At 39.7% G+C, this 23,938-nt stretch overlaps 1 pseudogene; it reads right to left on the bottom strand.

Annotated features, from left to right (window-relative positions):
* The window catches only part of LOC127645596 (myosin-13-like), a 108,496-nt pseudogene continuing 84,558 nt past the window's right edge, over nucleotides 1-23,938 (bottom strand).

The raw sequence follows: 23,938 nt of genomic DNA, 5'->3' as shown, positions 1-23,938 counted from the left end.
TCAGCTTCCCCCCTGTAGACTCTTTACATTCTCCTGAAGGTGACTGAGCGCAGACAAGACAAACGTTTCAGTCTAATTCTATTTCACACACATGCACACTCACTCCACATTTGCATGCACATTACTAGCTACTTGGACCTAAAATCCATGTTTGTACACACTTCAAAATGAGAGGAGCGGAAACAGCTTTGGACAGGTAGAGTAGGGCTTACTCTCAGCTGTCAGGTGGATGATCGTCCTGCTCTGGTCTTTGATCTTGAGTGCCAGTTTCTCATTAGTGTGCCTGGAGAGGAGCAGAGGCAGAGATAATGGGCAGCAGTGAGGAAGCTGTGAGCTGCTGTCACAATGAGCCACGATGCTGAATGTTAATGATACGACCATTATGACAGAGCCTCTGTCTGGATGCAAAAATTCATATACACTCAAGACACTTTCTGTACTTCTAATATTTATATTTTGGTTCAAATAGGGTCAATGCACTGTAACATGCGGTACCATCTGCTAGATGTAATGCAATAAAAGACAAACTTGATGTTATGTAAATGATAATGTAGAGTCAGCCTGACATTGTCACAAAATAAAGCCGCAAATAAACCAGAAGTCGATTATCAGGAACTTATTTTGGAAGGGGTTTATTTAGCAACAATGACCATCTGCCAATAAATGAATTTTTTTTTAGTTTTTTTGACATTTGCAGCATGTATCGCTTTTTCTACAGCATCTTGCTAATATGACCGGCATATTTAAAATACCATGTCAAGTTAAAAAGTACTTGATATAGTCAAAAACTCAAGTTGAGGCACCTGCGCTCTGTTTCATTCTTTGCGCTGCATTTAGATTGTTTTTAGCGCAGTTGTCACAAAGATTTAACATTCTAAACAAGTTCAGTCATTCCAGATTGTTCTAAGTGAAGTTTCAGCAAATAAATGGTAAATTCTTTCCCCAAAAGTACTTGTTAGGAGAAGAAATGAGATAGTAAGCAATTTAGGGTTCGGGTCGGGCTTAAAATCTGGGTCAGACCACATGGTCTCGAGTCTGGGTCGGGTTTCATTTAAAGGGACGTGCAGACCTCTATGGCCTTGTAATGTGTGTTTAACTTTCCACCCTTTCAAAAATACGTGTACTGTGGTAGTAACATGGCACAGTATACAATATACTATATACTGTATCATACTAATGAATTCATTTACATTGTACTCCAAGGCACTTCAATGAATACCATTGGTATGGTCAAAAAACATGGTAAACCATAGTACTTTTAGGTCATTTTTTGTTAGTGCATTATGTTGTAGTCTTACTTTTGCTCCTTCACCCATTGGTTCACATTGGTCACAACCAGCTTACTTTCCCTCTGCAGATGAAAGCCGTCACTCCATGCATCTCCTAAGCACTCAAAATATGCACCTCACACACAGCTGCACTGTACTTCTGATCTACAGCATTCATCTGTGAGTAGTCTCAACCTGCACAAAATCAGACACAAATATGCAACAGCATAATTCAGTATAAATAAAATGGTATTCAACTGATATTGCTTCAGGACCCAGATTTAAAAATTGACATCAATTGATGAACCAACAAATTAGTAAAAAAAATGTGTATAAAAGTTAAAATAGAATGTCCTTAAACGACCTTAATATTACTATGAGGTGCATAGGCCCATAAATATGGTTCACCCAAAAATGAATATTCTCTCATCATTTACTCACCTTCATGTCATCCCAGATGTGTATGACTTTCTTTCCTCAGCAGAACACAAAGTATTTAAGAAGGATATCTCAGCTCTGTAGGTCCTCACAATGCAAGTGAATGGTGATCAGAACTTTGCAGCTCCAATAATCACATAAAGGAAACATAAAAGTAAACCAAATTACTCCAGTGTTTAATTCTATATCTTCATAAGCAATATAATAGGTGTGGGGGAGAAACTAACAATATTTAAGTCCTTTTTTACTCTAAATCTCCACTTTAACTTTCAGTTGTGAAAGCAAAACAGGCACAGCATGTGACATTCAGATGTAAAAGTGAAAGTGAAGATTTAGAGTAAAAAAAAGATTTACATTTTGATCTGTTTCTCACCCACACCTACTCACTTCTGGAGATGTGGATTTAACCACTGGAGTCGTATGGATTACTTATGGATTACAAATGCCTGACGACCATTCACTTGCATTGTGTGGAACTAAAGAGCTGATAAATTATTCTAAAAATCTTTGTGTTCTGCAGAAGAAAGAAAGTCATACACATCTGGGATGGAATGAGGTTGAGTAAATGATGAGAGAATTTTCATTTTTGGGTGAACTACCCCTTTAACATGACATAGGTTGAGTAAGACAATGACTGTTTTGTAAACGCATTGCTAACAGCACTCGAGCTCAATTATTGTATTAGTATTAGACATAGTACCAAATTCAAAAATGAATTTGAACCAAAATATGGTAGAGTTTGATATTGCCTATTTTGTTGCATTTACTCCCCTTTACATTTTATTTCAAAGTTTATTTTGCTATCATAACTAAACATAGTTATATGGTTAGTTGGGTTTTATAATTTGCAGTTAGTATTGTTTTTCCCTGCTGTGCTTGACGCATTCAGAAAGTGGGTTGCGAACGACCAGTTGAGAACCATAAATACTGCTTTAGTCTGACTGACATGAGTTACTTAAGCCTGGTATTTTTCTCTGAGAGAGGCCACCTCCATCTTCGGCAAGAGTAACTCCTCTTCTCTGGACTGCCACCTGTTGCTCTGCCCACTGCTGTGAGCATGCCAGCTGGGTATGCAGCTCTGTCAGCGGAGATGTTTTTCCTCATGAAAGGTGATATGTGCAATTTTTTCAATGTTGAAATACTTTCTCCTTTGCCAGTTTAATGTGCAGAAACAACTAGCCATATGTGGGTTGATTTCCTGTAAACACTGTAGCTTTGTGGCAGTATCAAAACATCAAAATCAACTCAATTAGCTCAACCAAAGGCATGAGTTTGGGGTAGGAATATCTGTATAGCAGGGAATGTGCCTGTTTGCCTGAACAATGGTGATTTTTCTGCAACTCTGTATGGTGTCCATGTTGTAGGGTCCCAATATAGTCTCTATGCTTTATAGCGGTGTAAAATGTATAAGTAGGGCAGTTGATTTAATGTTATTTAATGCAGTGTGATTAATATATAAAATGACTTATTTACACAATTATTCATGTCCCCAGACCGTAAAATAGAATATTCCTATTAGAGCAATTCAAGCTTGAAACTCCAGCTGGATAGGCAACGCACAGCTGTACAGAAAACAAACTACACTCAGGCTTGCTTGACACTAGCCACAGCACAAGATGAGAACACGTTCTTGTGTTCGAACGCAGCTGGATGGAGCACAATTGCAAATGCAGGGATCTCGAGATGTGTTTTTCTAAGTTTCAAACTATATTTAACTTGACAAAATGACCTAAAAATGCTTGCCATCGCTAATAAAAGGGAGAGCATCATTATCACTATTGCTCATACTCCTTTAAAACCACCGACTCTTGAGTATTACATTTTGGTTCATAACTTGTCCCACTCTGTATGTGCTTTGAACATGAATGATGTCAAATCATATGGCTTGTTGATGAGAGGTGTGCTATTACAATTCTAAGTGATCAGACTGATGAATTTCACCTGTAGAGCGATAAAATGGTAGAAAACAATTCTCGTAGCCGTACATGAAATGAGGAACCCTAGACATATTAAGGTGTCATAGTGGTGCCGACAAAGAGTGCACACACTGCAGTGGAGAGACAATAAAATAGGAAAGATAATTAAAATGCTGTGTGTGTGTGTGTGTGTGTGTGTGTGTGTGTGTGTGTGTGTGTGTGTGTGTGTGTGTGTGAGGTCGACCGATAGTGGATTTTACGATACCTATAACTAAGTTGGGCAGTACCTGCCAATAACCAATTAATCAACCGAAATGAAAAAATATCACTCAAAGTATCATAGTGCTGAACTTTATTACACAAATAAACAGTTCTGACTGAACCATGAAAATGTATTGTACTTTTTAAAATGAAACAAATATGAATATATACACTCACCTAAAGGATTATTAGGAACACCTGTTCAATTTCTCATTAATGCAATTATCTAATCAACCAATCACATGGCAGTTTCTTCAATGCATTTAGGGGTGTGGTCCTGGTCAAGACAATCTCCTGAACTCCAAACTGAATGTCAGAATGGGAAAGAAAGGTGATTTAAGCAATTTTGAGCATGGCACAATTTTGTTGATTAAAATACCAACAAAATTGAAATACCAATTTTGTTGGTATTTCACAATCTGCTCAGTTACTGGGATTTTCACGCACAACCATTTCTAAGGGTTTACAAAGAATGGTGTGAAAAGGGAAAAACATCCACTATGCGGCAGTCCTGTGGGCGAAAATGCCTTGTTGATGCTAGAGGTCAGCGGAGAATGGGCCGACTGATTCAAGCTGATAGAAGAGCAACTTTGACTGAAATAACCACTCTTTACAACCGAGGTATGGAGCAAAGCATTTGTGAAGCCACAACACGCACAATCTTGAGGCGGATGGGCTAAAATAGCAGAAGACCCCACCGGGTACCACTCATCTCCACTACAAATAGGAAAAAGAGGCTACAATTTTCAAGAACTCACCAAAATTGGACAGTTGAAGACTGGAAAAATGTTGCCTAGTCTCATGAGTCTCGATTTCTGTTGAGACATTCAGATGGTAGAGTCAGAATTTGGCGTAAACAGAATGAGAACATGGATCCAGCATGCCTTGTTACCACTGTGCAGGCTGGTGGTGGTGATGTGATGGTTTGGGGGATGTTTTCTTGGCACACTTTAGGCCCCTTAGTGCCAATTGGGCATCGTTTAAATGCCACGGCCTACCTGAGCATTGTTTCTGACCATGTCCATCCCTTTATGGCCACCACGTACCCATCCTCTGATGGCTACTTCCAGCAGGATAATGCACCATGTCACAAAGCTCGAATCATTTCAAATTGGTTTCTTGAACATGACAATGAGTTCACTGTACTAAAATGGCCCCCACAGTCACCAGATCTCAACCCAATAGAGCATCTTTGGGATGTGGTGGAACGGGAGCTTCGTGCCCTGGATGTGCATCCCACAAATCTCCATCAACTGCAAGATGCTATCCTATCAATATGGGCCAACATTTCTAAAGAATGCTTTCAGCACCTTGTTGAATCAATGCCACGTAGAATTAAGGCAGTTCTGAAGGCGAAAGGGGGTCAAACACAGTATTAGTATGGTGTTCCTAATAATCCTTTAGGTGAGTGTATGAACTAATATTTGAATTTTATAGTCAGCTGATTTTGTAAATTGACGTTGTTTCCTTTGTCCACATGAAGGCGCAATAAATACATAAACCATTTTGCACCGTTATATTATTGCATAGAACATTTTAACTTGGCTGTTAAAAAGGAGCTTTTCATTTTCAACTAATATGCATAAAGTAAATAAATGATAGGTTTTAGTCGGTCCATATTCTTGAATGTTAAGTCAAAAGTAAAATGAGGGGGGGGGGGGAACGCTTCAATAGACATTTCACATGGTGTTACACATGCACTGATTCCTACTACTCCAGACTCAAGCTTCATAATAACAGTGGAAATACCACATTGTTTTTATTCAGTACAATTGTATGTAGAGTAGCAATATTCACAGATAGCAGTGGTATTTGGCTGAACTCGTGGTGAGCGGCTCAGAATATGAGCTCAGGCCACGAACGTCTTTGTTTTCCTTTGTTTTTGTTTATTTAGCATCTCATGCAGGAGCGCTGTTTTTTGTTGCTAACACCATGCTTTACCAGTTGAGCTACATGAACCTGTGTATTGGGGTATCAGACTTACCTCCTCTTGAGAGCACCTGCTCTCACTATGTACTCTCTGTAGATCTAAACTCATCTGTTTGGCTCTTTCCTCCTGAGCAGCTATCTCCACGGTCCACTGGATCAGGCACTACTGCAGACAGGCCTGCACACTCCTCTGGCCTGCCACATCTCTACTGTGCTCAGCCAGCTAGAACACACACAATGGATAAACCAAAGATATTTGACTTAAGTGTGTGATGCACTGAACATTTTGTCTATAGTAGTGGAACAGAGCTCCTTACCAGCGCCATACAATCTAATAAGAGGCCCGTTGCTGTGCTGAGCTCTAGTCTCAGCTCATTCTTTGCTCAGTCTTGGCTGCCTTTCATTCTGACTGCTGCACCCTCTCCAACTCCAGCTCAAGATCTGTCCTCAGTCTGGACACTGTGGCCTGTAGTGTGATCACCAAAGGACAAGAGCAGGAACATATGTCCAACGATGTCCTTAGTATACACTCAGTGTACACTGTCATTATACCCCAGCTAATACAAAGTGGTCTACCAACTTTGTCCAGGTTGACAGAGATTGATTAATCACCTTAGTCAACTTGGACCAGCTAATGGCTGGCTTGGGCCAGCTAGAAACCATGTAAAGTAATATACCACCTAAAGATGGCATTAGCTGGATTTGGGCTAAGAAATCACTATGTTCTGTTCTTATATTACCTCTTGGTTGTGTTTGTGACTTGTGCATCTCTGGTCATACATACACATACACACACACTCACAAACACACATGTTGGGTTTCCATGGGGGTTATGGGGACTTTCCATAGACATAATGGTTTTTATACTGTACAAACTTTATATTCTATCATCTAACCCTAAAGCTAACACTCACACAAACCTTTCTGCATTTTACATTTTCAAAAAAAATAATTTAGTATGATTTATAAGCTTTTTTCCTCATGGGGACCGACCCTGTCCCTACAATGTGAAGTATTTGGGGTTTTACCATCCAAAGTGATAAATACACGCTCACGCACGCGCGCATGCACACACACACACACACACACACGAAAATAAAGCTGTTTATATGGAAAATACATACAATTGTTGGTAGGAAAATACATTTATATTGACAGAACAATAAATATTAACAAAATTAAAATGTTTCTCTTTAAAGTCGGTTTCTTTGAATGCAATGTAAGACAATTAAATACAAAAGGAAAATAAAGTTTCAAATAGTTTTGTTTTTTAAACCTTGTTTTTCACTCCCATTTAAGTATTTGTTTGGTTTGAAATATTTTTGGTCCTATTTTCAGTTCCTATTTAGTTTAATTTTCAGCACTTTTTCAGTCCTTTTTTGAAACAAGTTAAACCACTAGCTGTTTTTTCATCTTGGTGCATTACATTTCAGGAAATCACAATAGAGCAAAATCTGTACAAATGAACATTAATTTAACACAGTCACAGAAAGAACAAAAGTACAAAAAATTCCAAGCAACTCAAGTGTCGGTCTCTGGTTGTGTGAATTTATAAATCACTGGAAAAAAGTACAAATGCTTCTCAAAATCCTTTTTAAGATACTTTGTCAGTTCAGTTTCAAGTTCAACTCTTGTACCAAGGGGGAAAGAAAAATCCAAAATATCCGAACCGTTAGAGCAAGATAAATCCAAGAGATCTGATCCGTATTCTGTGACTAGCCATTGTGAAATGGATGCCTTCAAAACGTACAATCTTCACCCAAAGTGAAATCCACACACACACAGAATAGAAGAGGGGAAAAAACCTGACCAAATCATGTTTGAAACAACAACTGTTGTGTATTTAATTTTCCCATGTGTGTCTGTAGTTAATAAAGTTGTCAATCTTCTCCAACTTAATGTTTAAAAGTAAAAAAAACAACAAAAAAAAAACGTACGTTTATGAAAAATAAACTTTCTAAAGTTTTAGAAATTCTTGTTTGAAGCCTTGTTTCTGGCTTATGTTCTCACTTTCACATTTCTTTAACAATTTGGCTAATCTGGGTGGAGCAACATCACAGGGTTTACCTAATTGGTCATTTTAACCTTGAAGTGCAATTCAGTTGTTCTATTGGTTAAAGTTTTGCAATATTTTTTACACCTACACCTGTGTAAATAACAAACTTGGCATCCTTCGCTATTTTATTTTCTGTAGCTTCTCTTTATGTCCAGATATTCCAGAGTTGTTGCCGTGTTAGTTTCCTTCACTTTCTATCACAACCTGTAGCAGAATTGCACTGCAATAGTGGGGTTTCCCTCTTACATAAACCTCTGGGATTCCCCCAATCTATGAGCACATATACGCAAATGTGAAGGGCAGTCGATATTTTACATGGGTGTGTATAAATGGGTTTAGTTTATAGTGTGCTTTTCTCACTGTACTCCTAGAAATGTTGAATTCTTGTCCATCAGATGTGTTCATGCACATGCACACTCCTCAAAAATGGTAACAACGCTGCTTATGCGTTTACAATACTACACAATAAGCGCATTCTCTGGGAAAAACCTTGGTGTATTAAATCGCTTTCTCTTAATCCCTTAAACGGTGTAAGGATTCTGCCGTTCTAGTGTACATGATGTTTCAGAATGCTGCTTTCTGCAAGAACCCTGAATAAACTGTTTTCTTAAGTGCATTTAAACATGGTCAGTGTAAAATATCACAGATACTCTGGAGAGACCAGTTAGCAAGAATTCCTAGGCTGACATTTTCACTCAGATGGCTGATTAAATTAGAGACATACTCTTGCATGACAGATATTAAACTGGGATTAGGGAGATTAATTTGAATCTGTTACTGAATGAAGGACTTCTGCATCCATTTCCAACCATATGAACAAACTTTGTTTCAGATTAATATATTTTCAGCACAGAGAGGGTTAATAAAATCATATTATCTCCTGATTTGTACACTGTGGCAGGGTGGAGGGCGAGGCCGGGTCGTTATCCTACACACCCGGTCCCGTATTAGGCTAATTATGCCTCTGTGAGGGTTAAAGGTCGACTGCAGGGGATCGTGCGGGAGAGAGAGATCGTTAACTATAACGACCCGGCCCCGCCCTCCACCCTGCCACATACATTTTTGCGTCAGTTACAGTATATCCAAACTTGAGGGGAGCTAAATAAATTGTTAAATCCAAATTCAAGGGAAAACTAATAGATTTGGTGTAGCCTAATGTGAGAAAAATTGCCAGTTGCAAGTGGCACAGATATAAACTGCTTACACTTCAATAGTTAACGCTAATGTAGACAGCTGGATCTAACCTACAAAACCTCATTATTACGGTGTTGACACAAATATAGCGGGATGCAAAAGTCGGAAACTAAATTGAACATCTGGGAATTTAAACCTGGAAACAAACATTGTATCTGTTTTTGTACTGACAACATATTTGTTCTGAGTTGATCTCTCTGTATTTAGGCCGATATCTGTTTCGGTTTAGCTGCTCGTGTTCCCTGGCCTGTTCATTTTTTCACTGAACCACACACACAAGAATGTATCCACCGTATAAACGCCTGCAAGCATGCAGCCTCACACACAGTTCCTCAGGCACACACCAATCAATATAGATCAATACAGTGGATCATGACCTTACAGGGGGCTTTGTAGAGCTCTTTTGTTTAATAATACAGCCATTTAAAGCCTTGAATCAGTGCTGGACAAGTGTGAAACACCTCTCACCTTAGTCTGCAGGGCGGAGAGGGTCTCTCTGCTGCTGGCCAGCTCTTCCTGGATCTGCTGTTTCTCCTGCTGAGCAGTTCCTATCTACTTCTGCTGGCCTCTGCCTTCACACACTCCACCAGCAACCTTTTAAAGGAACACAACAGCCTTTCTTCACCATCCTCATCCTTGAACAAACGAGACTAACAACTGTAAGGTATGGCGGAGGATCAGTGGCTTTAACAGATTCACGAACAAACAAGAACTTACTGTTTAAAAACTCCCCTAATTACTGAAATAGCGCCAACCAGTCTCCACAAGCACAATAAATGTATTGACAAAGAGACAATGAACTATTGACAGAGAACCGCATGCTCACCACGTGCTTATCGTGTGGACAGGAAGGGGGAAACTTTGAACGTAAAAATGTGTGTGTGTGTGTGTGTTTTTCAGTTAAACACAGAACTGCATATTGCTAATGAAATACGTGTAATCCCTGTATGTTGTGTATTTCTGAGGTATATCAAACTCGTTAGAACTGTTTCGTTGTGTGTTTTAAACTCTGAGGCCTCATATTTAATAGCCTTAGTGTATATTCCCTTTCTAAGTGTACTAAATATACTTTTCTTGGTATCAAATTAAACCTTACGATTTGGCCTAGCTAAATTCGAATATAAGATCTTCGTAGAATGATATTACGTTATGTTTTGCCATCTTTTGAGTCATTCAGCCCAAAATCTCTTACCGTCATAAACCCAGCCAGAAACATGCAAATGAGCCGTGACGGAACAAAGGAATCATTCTCCTGCCCAAAGGAAGGAGAATTTTACGACCTCCAAAGAAATGTTCAGAGAAGTGCTGACCCTCACTTCATTCTCTTACTGAGAAAGAGAAATGAACCCTGTTAATCCTATATATATATTCTATATATCCATGTGATAAATATTGACATGTATCTAATGTGCCATCTCACATTTTCCCTTAAATGTGCTTGATCTATGTTTTCTTGCAAACTAATGGGTTAATGTTTCAGACTTTGCATACTATGGTTAACCAAAATCATATGTGTGGCATATTTGGTCTCTATAACTTGGTATTTTGAAGATTGAAATGACTGTGTACATGATATGTCGATAACAACAACATATTAGTATTACAAGTAGATTTCCTATTTTCTTTCTTGCACATGCAATGGGCAATTTTACAACAAAGAGCAATAAACCAAATTCCCGCCTAGAACTCAAACCCTTCTTATTGGTCGAGCCAATGAGAGGTGGGACCTGTTCCCTGAGGGTATAAAATTGCTGCTCCCTTCTCTTCTTAGCCCTCTCTCTTCCTCGCTCACTCTTAGCCTCTCTTGCTTCCTGCCTCTCTTGCCCTCTGAGCCTTGTGCTCTCTCACTCTCTCGCTGAATCATGCCAAACTAGAAGGCCCCAAGGACTCCCAAGCGTGTGCCAGGCTACGTACGGCCTTGTCTCTGATTCTCACTGGTTCTCTCTCATCAAGACAACCTCATCAAAGATCAACTGGAGCATCAACAAATTGCATCAGGACAGTTTAATTCAAATGGGACATGCAAGTATCAAACTTAGTCTCATTATTTGATACATTAAGTATCCTTAACCCCTTTCTAAAAAGGGCGTGTCAGAACTAATATGATGGTTTGCTCAGGCTGTTGATCTGCTGAACTTCAAACAATGCTATAACTTCTTGCCTTCCTGTATTCTGCTTCAGCCCTCTTTCCCTTGGTAAACTGTATGAATGTATGTATATGTATGTTAGAGTAGTTTAAATGTTTAGTCTAGTTAATAAAGTCTTGTTCATGTCACATGTAAAGTTGTCTGTGTCTCAAGCTCATATCTAAAGTCACTAATCATAGATTTTGACTACTTGCTCTTAATACTTAGTAAGAAAGACATTTCCCTTGCCCCGAAATGTACATTTCTATTAATTAATTAATTAATAACCAAAATTGAGTGTTCACGGGATGAACCGAGTATTTGGTTGTAATGTTAATGTAGCTACATCAAGTTAACCCGATTAACTGATCCAAATATTCATAATTGATTATAACAAGTTATGATTGATTATTAATATTTCATAGAGCTGATTCGCTTCCTAATGGTGGAAGAATATAGAGCTGATTCGCTACACAACTTATATTAAAGTAAGACTTCACAAGGTGCACTAAGAAAGGAGCAAGAGGTTTGCAAGAGCAGTGGAGAATGAAACGACCACACCATGCAGCGTGCAAAACTCTGCCATGTTGTGTTTAACATGCAGGTCTTCAGTGTGAGATGCTGGTCCAATAGCTAGATCAGCATCAAACCAGTATTTACTAGTTTGGACAAGCATTAAATTCTTTGGACTGCGCCATAGTAAAGTCAGCACAAAGTCTGGTTAACTTTGCATCTTAGGCCACAAGCACACTAATCCATTAACGCCTTTCCAGTATCCTAACTTCATTGTTTTCCAAAGTATGCAGTAGAGCGTTTTCGAAACCCTCCATTTTCAGTGGAGGAAAACGCTATTATAGTTTGGATGAGAGGCCTAAACATAGCGAAATTGATGCGTTTTTAAACTAAAATATATAAATGTGGATGTGGCCTTAATCTGGCCATGATCCTTCCACTTAAACAGGAACAGGCTGCCAGACTTACATGTAAAATTACTATCCATAGTTTGTTCTACTTGCTTGCTTGCTACTGATGCCTCAAATAAATCTCTGAACTCTGAAAGTTGCCAAATACAGTGATCAGTTCATCAGTAAAAAAGCTCTTTGTTTTAACCAAGTACAGTACCTTGTAAACATAACTTTATTTCCAACCTATGCTTCCTAAATCCTGGAAGATCAGCCATCCAATTAGATTTTAGCATTCCCACCCATTTTGACCAATGAATCTCCATTCTTTTCTTTAGGTACTTTTAAAGCGTTTGAGATTACTGGATACAGATATTTTAAAATCATTTTGATTCAGATAGTAATGCACAATTTTGACTATTGAACCGTTTTGACACCTTAATTGAAAAGATTAAAAAGAATAATTCACTGACAAATGGGCCATCACTATGGCACAAACAAAAGTCATTTACACATACACATTTGCAGAAGTTTATTTTACACATACAGATTGATTCTACACTGTCAATCCATTTTACTCTTCATGACACCCTTTCTTTGCTTGCATATTGCTGATTGCAGGTTTGCACTGTTTTTGGCCATGTTTAGGCACAAAAAAGTGTGAAAGTGAAAGAAAGTGTGAAGAATACGCACCAAATTTAAAGTGTTAATATGAAAATTTCACATCCACAACACTTACACTTATGCAAGCATTAAAGTATTGCTATTTTTTATGCTTGGAACTTAATTTACACCTTTACAAATCTTACTCTGTGCATGCAAATATTTAGGCACAATTTTACCTTCATATTCCAGATTTTCCAAGACAGGAACCCTTTAGATTCGACCTTCACTTTTCAGTTAATTCTTTCCATTTTTTGGCGTAAAATGCATCCAAGGGTCAGTAAACAGACTGTGAGCTGTTCATGGGTGTGCTTTATATAATAATTGGCTCTATATGAGCGCACAATTATAGTCCATCATGGGTCACTTCAGTTCAAACCAAAACATCTTTCAGAACATCTCTCTCCAGCTGAGCTAGCCAGTCAAACTGAACAGACTACATCTTAATTCAGGCATGATAACATATAGGAATGGCAAGCATGATAGCGAGATTAGATTTACTAATTACCCACAAAACTAATTATGAGAGCAGTATGACAACGGCAGCCACCGATGAGCTCATGAGGGATGGAATCCAACTTACATACGCTCATCCCACCACAGTGCCTCAAATCACTTGAGACACGGACATGCTTGCTTTATCGGAAAGGCCAGAAACAAGGTAAATGAAGCAGAAGTGAGAGGTGTTGTGCAATACAAACCTCTAAAACCTTCCCAAACAAGTGAACGAGAAGTCGAGATTCATAGAGAGGGTATCTGTGCAGCGAAGCGGGCGGTTGACTAGGTGCTGTGTCACTTTTTCAGGTGGTGAAGAGCGAGGGGAGATCCTATTAAAACTTTGCATGCTCTTTCTCTTCCACTGGTGAGGCGGTCACGGTAACAGCTAATCGATCACTCGCAAAATCCCCCAGCTCGCCCTCGCCGGGAATGATCAATATCCCTAGCAATTAGAATCCCCTATCTGCATGGCTGCGGGGACCTCAAGGTGGCTCTGTGGACCACAAACACCCAATTTAGTTCCCAACTTACCACTTAATTACTAAATCCTTCGTAATGCGTATTGGCAGATGGGAAATTGTGTGGCGCACAGGCAGAAGACTGACTGAACAAGAGACCTTTGACAAGGTGCTAGTTAGGATGCTCTCTTTCAGCCATTTAAACATCTGATTTCACACGTAGACGTGAACCTGCGCTGATTCCTCCATCGAGCGGTCAACGCTCTCATGGTGGGAGATAAAGACGGCACGCCAAGGCAAAAACACTCTCTGAGCTGTCCTGGGAAAAGCAGCTGTGCTTGATAATGCAGGTAGTGTTTTTATCATGTGGCTTATTGTTCTAGAGTCTTTATCATAACTTAGGGCAGACATTGAGATGTCAGTCAGAGTAACGGCAAGAAATCTAAGAGATAAGAGTCTAATGATGCATTTATCTACCAGCTATGGAAGCTTTAATGTGCTACTTCAAAACCGAAGATTAAAGGATGGACTTTGGGGTGTCATGTATGCTTTATCTGTACATTATATATGACGTTAAACATATTGTCACTATGGCCTCATAAACCAGCTAATAGAGTAGTATTTCTTAATACTAAAAATACTAGCTTAAAATCTATTCTTCATCAACAGAATACAAAATGCAAATGATTAGTTGACATCAAATACTTTGAGTGTCCTGGTGTGACATACTTTACTCCATCTAAAACTATTTTAAACAGTATTTTACAATTATGTTATAATTTTATGCATACAGATTTAATGAGTTCATATTATATGATAGACTACATTAAATATTGTACTATTGTGTATAGTACTTTTTAAAATTAATTGTCACGCCACAGGACAGTTTAAGTGAACTAATGAAGGCAAAAAGGTGATTAAAAATGGTAAAAATGTGAAGAGGCGACCAGTTACAAAACCTAAAACAAACATTTTCCCTTATACATTTATTAAATTTTTAACCTAAATCTTGAAATTGTATGAATTGAATGATGAAATTGATGTCGTGTCAACTCCTTATATATACCTAACTGTACAGTTCGCATTTATAATTGCTGCTTGATTATGACCAATTGGTACCATGATTTAATTAACTGACACATCCTGAACCCTGAAAAGTTACAGAAAAATCCCACAGGTAATCATGACATTGTGGTGGCATCCATGGGCACTCATCTCGAACATGTACAATCAATCAAATGTGACTTGGGCAGCATAAAAGGTGGATTAATTTGCTCATATTTTCACAAGCAGCCTAACTATGAGTGTCAGAACTGTTTAAAAATTACCGTCCTGAGAGAGTCTTGACTGAACAGCTCTTCAAAAGCTTCTGCACCATGATGTCCAACTAAGGACTGGGATTGTCTCCAAGCACACTGAAAAATCGAAATAGAGGGTGTTTTGAGTTTACCGAGAGTCCTGGAGCTCCCGTTTGGTGTTCTCTAGTTTTTCTGTCAGTCTCTTGAGCTCTGCCTGGAGTCACCTCTGTGCTTTCTCTGCCTGTACCACCTCTGCCACACGCTCTGAGAGAAAATCCTGAGCCAGACATTGACCTCCCTCCAACAACTGCGCCTTCTCTTGCTGCCGGGCCAGCTCTTGGCCTGAAACACATACAACTGTATACAATTAAACCAAGATCTTTAAAGATTTTACTTCCAGAGTGAGTTTTAGATACTTTGCTGTCAGAGTGCAATGAGAAAAACACAACAATGTTAATAATAGATTGACATTTTCTGAAGTAAATGGTGCTTGCCCAACTTAATGCTATGAGGACTGAGTGCTTGCTAGTTAAGTAGCTGTTAGGTGGTTACTTACTGTTTGAAGTCATAATAGCACACCCCCAAGTGTGCTATTATGAAAAAATCCAGGAATTAAAAACAAATTATTTCAAATTTTCAGATTGTTTTGAACAAAAACTTTTCCATTCTACTGTTCCACGACCTCCTTACCAAATGGTAACCAGTTAGAATGAATTAAAAATTATTAATAACATTATTTTTTTTTAAATAACAGGATTCTGCACTCACACAGCATGCATTCATATTTCGTTCTTCTGGAGCTAATAAAGTCCTAAATCAACTTATACTATATTCATAACAAACGGCAATTAGGCAAATCAATAATATAGGCATTCAAATGTGTGGCGTTTCCTTCAGAATAAAATCACATGCTTTCTATGTTCAACTAAAAAGACAAAATATTTGGGAGGCAAGAGGAAGTGGTGTAATTCTGAAAATGACCTGCAATAAACCCTTTGGTCTTTGCTTTCTTAAAAAAAATGATCTGAACAAAATAATGTTATTAACTGGTTACCAGCATTTAAAAATAATGTTTTCACTCCGGAGTCATTGAAAGGGACATTAAAAATTCAGCAATTATATTTATTTGTTTTCGGTTTCGTACCTTCAACCATATTTAGTCACTGTATAATTCTATTATATTGTATCCCTTTTCTAATTTAGGTATATGAGATTTTTGCCCATTTTATCATACACCAGATAAGTATTGCAAGTCTGAGAACTCAGTAATTGCATATCTCTCCTCGACAAACAGTGCAAGACAAATTACCCAGAAAAGTACTTTTTTCAACCTAACCCTAAATAGGAGTGGTGGTGGTGTAGTTGGCTAAAGCACATATCTGTTAATCAGAAGGTCACTGGTTCAATCCCCACAGCCACCACCATTGTGTCCTTGAGCAAGGCACTTAACTCCAGGTTGCTCTGGGGGTATTGTCCCTGTAATAAGGGCTCTGTAAGTCGCTTTGGATAAAAGCATCTGCCAAATGCATAAATGCAAATGTAAATATGACCAAAAGAAACTGTGATGCTTGCCAAGCAAACACATCTAATTATACTTAAAACACTGTGTCACACTCTGATCAACTTGGCAAGGGTTTTGATATTGGCCAATTTCAGCGAAGGCTGAAACATTTGTGACTTTATGACCGCCCTTACGAAAATCGAGAGTTCTCTTGCTGCAAATTCGCCACTGATAATTTTCAAATGCAAATGAGCTTTGCGGCAAACTTGCGGCAAATTGTCCCTTGTTGCCTAAGGTTCAAGAGCTGCATACTTCTGGCAAACATTTGCGGCGAATCAAAAGCTCATTTGCATGTGAAAATAATGAGTGGCAAATTTGCTGGAAATTGCCGGAAAGTTTGCTGCTCATTTAGATTGTTTTGTAAGGGTGTAATTTACCCACACAAAAGCAAACCTTCATTACACACTAAATCAAACAAAAGCGGTGTCTGTGTATTCCAAATGACATGCTAATCCCTCCTCAGGTTATATCATGGCCCGCTCTTCCCTTGTTTATCTGGGATGGCGGTATTGTTTCTAATGAGCATCAGTTCCACAGTAGCATGCATAAAGGTGTGTGTGTGTGTGTGTGTCTGATAGCTTGAGACCCTGAATTGATGCACTGTGTCTGAACCCAAACAGGTACACACACACTCTACTTGAAATTGCATTCCTCTTCCAATATCAAGAAAACATCACTCCCAAAAATACATTTTCTTTTTGAAGTGAATTAGACTTTTATGGATAGTTAAAGTTTAAGATTATTTAAGATAAAGTTTAAGGATTTGTATGTGATTTTTTTTTTTTGCATTGTGGTGCTCGGTGTGATGTGTACACACACATCTCTCACCCATGTCCCTGCAGCTGGTTTGAGCCTCTTTTAGTTCTTCTCTGAACTACATCAGCTGTGTTTTGAGATCTCTCTCTCTCTCTCTCTCTCTCTCTCTCTCTCTCTCTGTTTTCTGCAAATCAGTTTCCAGGCCTCAAGCAGAGAGGGCCAGCCTCTTTGTCTCTGCAATCCTGCTTCGGATCGTCTCTCACTTGCCACATGCCTACAGGTTTAGAAAACAAAGGTAACAGGTGAAACATCTCTGATCTAAACTTCCAAGCAAACAATGCTTGTGTTTACCTGCATCACTTACACAGGCAATGAGTGTGTTTGTGTGTATGATGACTATTCACCTATGGTTTGTTGAGTTCATTCAAGAGAAAAGTTTGAATTCATCCATTGAATAAATTAGCCGTTACACATTATTGCTTGTGAAGTGTTACTTTTCTGACGAGTATATTGGCAACTCTATTGACCCTGCTGAAAAGATCAATGTAACCAGCATGCAATTTGAATAAATGAATGAACGCTACACTTATATAGCACTATTCTGATACAACACTAAAAGTGCATTGCATAGTGGACAGGGGGACAGCCTCTCTGTCTCTGCCATCCTGGTTCGGATCGTCTCTCATGCTTGCAGAAGATCTGCCTCGCACTGTCTTAGCAGGGCGTTTCTCTTCTGGGCAGCCTTAGTGAGAAAAAAAGAGGGTGACCAGCCATGAGGGTGAGAAACACTTGCCACATGCCTACAGGCTTAGAAAACTATCTAAACTTCCAAGCAAAAAATGCTTGTGTTTACCTGCACCTCTTACACAGGCAATGAGTGTGTTTGTGTGAATACTTGTTTACCTGTTCTTTCTGGGCACACTGCCTTAGAACTTCCTCCAGTTCTTCTTCTAGATTGGCTACCGTCTGCCTCAGAGACTCCACCTCTTCTAGTCTCTGGCCTGACTTGATCTGGCTTAGCTGTTCCTGCAGTTGTTGCACCTCTTCACTACGCTTCAATACAATGTCGCAAGTTCTTCAATTTGCATAGTATTGCGATGTGTCTTCCAGTTAGTCTTCATTTTCACTGCTAAAAAGACCAGCTTAACCAGCATGCAATTCCTATGTTTTTTTAAAAACTAAAACCGGTCTAGGCTAGTTTGGTGCTGGTGGACATGTCTAGCCATGAAGACATGAAGCTGGTTAAGATAGTTTAAAACCCTGGTGGAGACACCAGCACACCAACATCCCAAGCTGTTGCACTAGCAACCAAAACGCAACATAAGCTGGTGACCGTCAACACTGGTCTTTTTAGCATGGAAGACTTTACTTTGCCAAAACTGTAATTGTAATCAAGTTATGCCTGCAATAACAAAATAATAATAATGCAAAAATTCAATATAATGATACCATCTTTTAAATGTGTGGCACGTTCCGTCTTAAGGTTTTTTTTTTTTTAAGGTTACACACATTATTATTGTGCTTTAAAAATATATTAAGTTAAAAGGAGTTCATTATTGAAAAGCACTAAAGATTCTGACCAACAAGCATTGCTTCACAACCGAAATTAGCCCTCATACCACATGCTATCTTGGAATATTCACTATTGTATATACACTCACCTAAAGGATTATTAGGAACACCTGTTCTATTTCTCATTAATGCAATTATCTAATCAACCAATCACATGGCAGTTGCTTCATTGCATTTAGGGGTGTGGTCCTGGTCAAGACAATCTCCTGAACTCCAAACTGAATGTCAGAATGGGAAAGAAAGGTGATTTAAGCAATTCTGAGCGTGGCATGGTTGTTGGTGCCAGACGGGCCGGTCTGAGTATTTCACAATCTACTCAGTTACTGGGATTTTCATGCACAACCATTTCTAGGGTTTACAAAGAATGGTGTGAAAAGGGAAAAACATCCAGTATGCGGCAGTCCTGTGGGCGAAAATGCCTTGTTGATGCTAGAGGTCAGAGGAGAATGGGCCGACTGATTCAAGCTGATAGAAGAGCAACTTTGACTGAAATAACCACTCGTTACAACCGAGGTATGCAGCAAAGCATTTGTGAAGCCACAACATACACAACCTTGAGGCGGATGGGCTACAACAGCAGAAGACCCCACCGGGTACCACTCATCTCCACTACAAATAGGAAAAAGAGGCTACAATTTGCAAGAGCTCACCAAAATTGGACAGTTGAAGACTGGAAAAATGTTGCCTGGTCTGATGAGTCTCGATTTCTGTTGAGACATTCAGATGGTAGAGTCAGAATTTGGCGTAAACAGAATGAGAACATGGATCCATCATGCCTTGTTACCACTGTGCAGGCTGCTGGTGGTGGTGTAATGGTGTGGGGGATGTTTTCTTGACACACTTTAGGCCCCTTAGTGCCAATTGGGCATCGTTTAAATGCCACGGCCTACCTGAGCATTGTTTCTGACCATGTCCATCCCTTTATGGCCACCATGTACCCAACCTCTGATGGCTACTTCCAGCAGGATAATGCACCATGTCACAAAGCTCGAATCATTTCAAATTGGTTTCTTGAACATGACAATGAGTTCACTGTACTAAAATGGCCCCCACATTCACCAGATCTCAACCCAATAGAGCATCTTTGGGATGTGGTGGAACGGGAGCTTCGTGCCCTGGATGTGCATCCCACAAATCTCCATCAACTGCAAGATGCTATCCTATCAATATGGGCCAACATTTCTAAAGAATGCTTTCAGCACCTTGTTGAATCAATGCCACGTAGAATTAAGGCAGTTCTGAAGGCGAAAGGGGGTCAAACACAGTATTAGTATGGTGTTCCTAATAATTCTTTAGGTGAGTGTACATTGGCACCACTGGCATTTTAAACCATGAGTACTATGGTATTATTGTAGTAACTAGCATGCAATTTGAATGAATAAATGAACATTACACTTATGTAGCACTATTCTGATACAACACTCAAGTGTATTGCATAGTCTCCTCAGCCACCACCAGTGTGCAGCATCCACCTGGATGATGTGATGGTAGACATAGTACGCCAGTGCGCTCAACACACATCAGCTATTGGTGGAGAGTAGAGAGAAAGAGCCAATTCATGGATGTGGATTATTAGGAGCCCATGATTCATACGGGCCAATGCAATGAATTTGACCAGGACACCGGTGTTCCACCCTTACTCTTTTACTAGAAGTGCTATGGGATTTTTAATGACCGTAGAGATTCAGGACCTCGGGTTTAATGTCTTATCCGAAGGATGGTGCTTTTTACAGTATCTCTAACACCCCATCACTATACTAGGGTGTTAGAGACCCACACACACCACAGGGTGAGCACCCACTGCTTGCCTCACTAATACCTCTTCCAGCAGTTTTCCCCAGGAGGTCTCCCATCCAAGTACTGAGGAGGCTCAACCCTGCTTAGCTTCAGTGGGCAACATTTATAGAGCTGTTGGATGATGTGGCTGCTGGTGATAAATTTCCATGATGGTCTAGTCTGATTTATGCTGTTTTAGGGCTGGTATAGCTGTAGAACCAGCATTAGCCACATTGTTCATCAGCAAAACTTAGTGAAGCTGGTCAATCAGTATATTTTTCTGGTAATGCAAGTCTTGCAATAAGCCTCTGCTGTTTGTTCAGCAGGGTAAACACATCTGAATAAGCTAATCAAGGCCTTTGGGTTTACTTTGGACCTCCAGGAGTCAGAATATGTGGCTCTGCAATGGATCAAAGATACTAAAACAACCATAATCATCTAGAAAGTGTTAACTCAAAAAGTAGATGGGTACATACAACATACAAACAAAAACAATGTAGACGAAAATGTTATTTTTGTTAGCTCCTATTTAAATTTTAATCCCAGGCGAGCCCCCAATTTGGACGAGCCCCCAGTTTGTCATAACCCTGGATTAAGGGAAGCAACAAAAAGGAAAATCAATTAATATATGTTTGTTAAAGAGATTAATTAGGGCAAATAATGTGGAGGTGATTGCTGCTTCAGTGCAACTTGAAGATGGCAGAAAACATTTACATTTATTTACATTTATGCATTTGGCAGACGCTTTTATCCAAAGCGACTTACAGTGCGCTTATTACAGGGGCAATCCCCTTGCTCAAGGACACAATGGTGGTGGCTGTTGGTATTGAACTACCAACCTTCTGATTAACAGTTATGTGCTTTAGCCCACTACACCACCACCACTCCAAACAATAAAACGATAGAGAAACACAAACATGCTCCCTGTTTACAGAAAACAACCTTAGTCATAAAAGCTGGCTCCTAACAGAGAGAGTTTGTGAGAATGGCTGGAAAGTGAGAAAGTGAGCTGCGAGTTCACTAACCTGCCACACTGCCGTTTCTATGCCACTCTGACTCTAGTTGGCACGCTTACAGCTCCTAGGCACTCTGACCACAGCGCTTCAGTGACTGGAACAGTGCCTAAGGAAAAACACACACACCTCCACTAACATGCAAAGTCGTCACACAGCTGTCAAACGTCTGTGACTGTGCCTTGGGGGTGCAGTGTTGATGCCTGGGGCGCTGAAGGGTCCGACCTAAGGTGGATGAGAATTCCCCCTCTTCCCCCGACTGCCTCCATCCCTAAGGCTATACCTAAACCTGCTGCTCATCATTTCAACTCCATTCCACTCTACTGTCTGGCCTTCATTTTGCATCCCCACGGTGCACGCAAAGATATTTACCTGCTAAGGAAATACCCAAGGTTTCAACTCAGTGCAAACACCCAGTTTGCTCCCTGACAGGTGTCGTCTCCAATCTGGCAGCCTGTGCTATTGACACGCTAACTATTCAATTACGTCTCTGGGATGCTCTGTGTGTGGGTGCCACATTTTAATTACCCTGGCAACCGGGTTCCACATGTGCATAACAATGTGACAGGTGAAGCAACATGTCACAATAGAGTAGGTAACATGTACCTCGCTTTTCCCGAGGAACTTCACTGTGTGTCTGTCTGCTGCATGAAGACAGGACACATTTAACCAAGATGTGATTGCGAAACTAATAAAGTACAGGAATAATCAGCAAACACGGACACAGTTGGGGGCCCTTCGTTTGGCACCATTAAAATAACGAGGTGTCACGCGGCGCTGGATCTCTCTGCTCCAACACCAACATCTGTCAAGACAAATCTATATTTCATGGCCACTTACAGATGTATAAATAGCCAAACGACGAGCTCGAACCATCTATAAAATGCTGCTAAAAGGTTGCCTGAAGAAGGCGGGCACTGTCAGAGAGGCTGGTGGGTAATCAATCTGAGACAAGGGGGAGCGGGTGGGCAGTGGCGCGAGGAGGGCACTAAATCACGTAGCCATTTGCGTAGAGCGCGCCAAATGCTGACACCTCAGCTGACATGCGAGCTCCCCGACAGCCTGATGGATCGCTCCACTACACTCCATTAAAGCTAGATGGCTGGCTGCTGCGCTGACATAAACAATTAGTCACAAAGGTGCCCATGAACCTGAATGAAGCCTCTCTGGATTCAATCAAAGACTCGACTCATGACTGATAAATAGTCCAAGAGTTGCACAATGTCAACGCATACAGTAATGTTTGACACAGGGATCAGGTGGGTCCATTTAAAGACCATTTTTGTGTCAGGCAGAGATCACAGTGATGGATACATGTAGATTTGAGTGTCACATGTAATGTGTCCTAACTACAAATATGAGGAACACGTTTAATAGTTAACTCACATGTTCTTGTTCCTGAATGCAGGAGAACAGATCATTCAAATTTGGCAAGTCACAATGTTCTAGAGAAATAATGGCGCTTGCAATGCCAATGCTGTGAGTTCAATTCCAAGGGAACACACAACTGATAAAATGTATAACTTAAATGCACCAAGACATGTTTGATAATCATTATGCCTAACAAATAAATGTGCATGTAACTTTGGTAACACTTTAAAAAGTAACAATTTACAATAATGTTGTATTCGCTAAAGGTGCTGCAAGCTATTTTTTTAAGGAATGGCATGCACAAAATGTTCCTGATCCCTGAAAGAGATCACTGAAATAGGTATTCCTATTAACGAGTCATCTCACTGGATTCTGTGACAACACTAGACTCTGTAAATTTGATGAGGCAATCAGTAGATTTTGATATGCTTTATGCCTGTCAATCATTTTGAATGTTGTAGTTGTTGAAGAGGATCGTTCAGATTTAACGCCATATTCAAATTCATAATAGGAGCTATTTTGCAACCGTTGTATTTTACGACTGAGATGCTGCTCTCTATTGCTCTTCCGCTCGTTGACAGTCTCAACCGTACAACGTTTATTTTTGTAGGGTGGAGTTTTGTAAAGAGGGGGTGTGTCTAAATAGCTAAGTCCAAAGAAATTTCCAGACCAGCTAGCGTCACTTTAACATTAGTTAATGCAATAGTTAACATCAACTAACAATGCACAATACGTTAAAAGCTTTTATTAATCCTGGTTTCTGTTAATAAATGCATTAATTTAGGTTAATGAATAGCGCCTTATTGTAAAGTGTTGCCCTTTACAATGCAAGTCACATACAGTGCCTGCGTTAGACTAGCTCATTTACTGACAGGGTCCTAA

This window comes from Xyrauchen texanus, chromosome 1 (genome assembly GCF_025860055.1).
Source record: "Xyrauchen texanus isolate HMW12.3.18 chromosome 1, RBS_HiC_50CHRs, whole genome shotgun sequence".
In the NCBI taxonomy this organism is placed as follows: domain Eukaryota; kingdom Metazoa; phylum Chordata; class Actinopteri; order Cypriniformes; family Catostomidae; genus Xyrauchen; species Xyrauchen texanus.
The sequence above is the reverse complement of the archived record's forward strand: the minus strand, read 5'-3'. Positions and strand labels throughout refer to the sequence as shown.